We start from the raw sequence: 2,157 nt of genomic DNA, 5'->3' as shown, positions 1-2,157 counted from the left end.
GACCATGCTCAACCCAACACAGTTCTTTTCATTATTTACTTTTGTATAAAGACCAATTGATATCCATGTATAATAACCAAAACTAATCCTAACCTGACCCTAATTTTTCTTTAGGCTTAATTTAGGCTCCAAAAATGTTTCTTCAATTCATCTGAGTGCGGTGCGTATTCAACCTAGGTAAAATGGGGATCACCAGTTTAACCTACAGGTAAAAACGGATTCAACCTGAGACCGGACTTTACTGGCAACATAGACACAAATGGTATTTTGTAACCCTCCTCAATTATACTTGATATGAAAGTAGGCGTGGAAATCGTTTGCAAGAATTCTGCAGCTTTTTATAACCTCTATTTAACCGACATCTTCACAGAATCACCAGAAAGAACAAGCGTTGTCAATTCACACTCAAAATTTTAATGCAGCATATTGTTCAAGGAAATCTTGGGGGAATGGAAGACTCCTCAACAATCTTGTTGGTTTACTTCTTTATCTGCCGTACTTGGGTTGGCCTTGCAGCTCTCCTTCAGCTAACTCTATTTTTCCAATGTTGTTTGTCTGAACGGTCAATAAAGTGCCAATCACACCTGACAGAATGACACCTGCCGGACGCACTACGCCTACGCGCTTCACATATTTTTCACATCAAAGAAAATCGTTTGTTTGAAAGAGTATTTTACAGGTTTGTCGACATCACATTATAATTAGCACGATCGGAGTATGACATATTCCAAAAATTTCAAGAAACAGGTTACAATATCGAGAATTAAATCACACAGTATATGCACAGAGGAAAATAATTTATGATTGTTACGTAACAAAATCAAAACAAAGGACTACACATAGAGGGGGAAGGTCTACTACATAAATTATTAAACGCACGTGGCAAAAGCGCTGTGCCAAGACAGCTGTACGATTCCCACTTTTACCAATTTACCATTCACCACAAGGTGTAAAAGCCTTTTGTTTTCACATCAAAGAGAACCGATTATCTGTCCTGAATCCGGCCTGGAACAGACCATAGAATGAAGTTGAGTTATTTCCAGGAAATATAGAAAAAGAACATTCTCGAATTGGAGAAGACGGGTTTTGATCGTGGATACTAAAGAGGAAATAGAACCGTGTAAGAGAGTCAATAAACCCTTCCACGGTTTTTGGCTGGGGAAGGGGCAATTACGGCTAAATTTACAGTAAACTATGGGATCTTGGCCGGCTTTGAACAGCTGTAGCCCCTAAAAAGACACGGATTTCCACAGGGAAAGTGTCTTTTAAAAGGCATTTATACTGAGATTATTTTCATGAAATATAAAGAACAGATTCAGGCTACAAGGACAATAAACGAATTTTAAGATTTCATACAAATTTTTTTAAAAACCATGACGCCAAATTGCCGCGAGATTAGAAGCAAGATGAAAAGATTTATTATTCGAATTTACGGACGTCATACCTTCCTAATGGCCTTATTTTTTGTTGAATGAATGATATCAATAAAACTATTTAAAGCAGTGGCAAAAGTTGGAAATCTGTCTCTTTTTAGCGGTGTTACAGCGGTTCAAAGTCGGTCGAAATCCTGTACATTTACTATAAATTTACCCGTGTTTGTGCCCCAGCCAAGACCCATGGAAGGGTCTATTAACGACTCTGACGTTGCTGGGGAACTGCCATTAATAGTGAAACCAATAACATTTTTTAATCTATCATGAAAACACTTACCACTGAAAAGAACTTAACACTAAGCTAGAGTACTGCAAACTCAAATATCCACCCCTTGATTACTACATGAACACTAAAATGTGGGAACATTTTGCAAAGATCGCTCGCTTTCGAATACTCGCTCTCGAGATACTCCTTGCATTGTTCAGCCATGCTCTAATATTCAGGCATTTCACCACAAGTACCGACAGCCTACGGAAAAGAGTTGGCTGCTTCACTAAGAGAAGTCGGGAACATGAAGTAATTACTAAAGACAGATTCTTTTCAGCCTAATGATTAAAATTCATTTTGACAATTACAACATAAAGTTGGCTGGAGGTGATCATCAATTTTGCTTTTCAAGTGTGGCATTTGGCAGCATTCTCTTAGAAATGAGTCTAATTAAAATAGAACTTATTCTTATTCAGTGGTCTGATCTCAAGTTGTTTTGAAAATCAACTGAATTGG

Source organism: Montipora capricornis, chromosome 8 (assembly GCF_036669925.1).
Source record: "Montipora capricornis isolate CH-2021 chromosome 8, ASM3666992v2, whole genome shotgun sequence".
NCBI lineage: Eukaryota > Metazoa > Cnidaria > Anthozoa > Scleractinia > Acroporidae > Montipora > Montipora capricornis.
The sequence above is the reverse complement of the archived record's forward strand: the minus strand, read 5'-3'. Positions refer to the sequence as shown.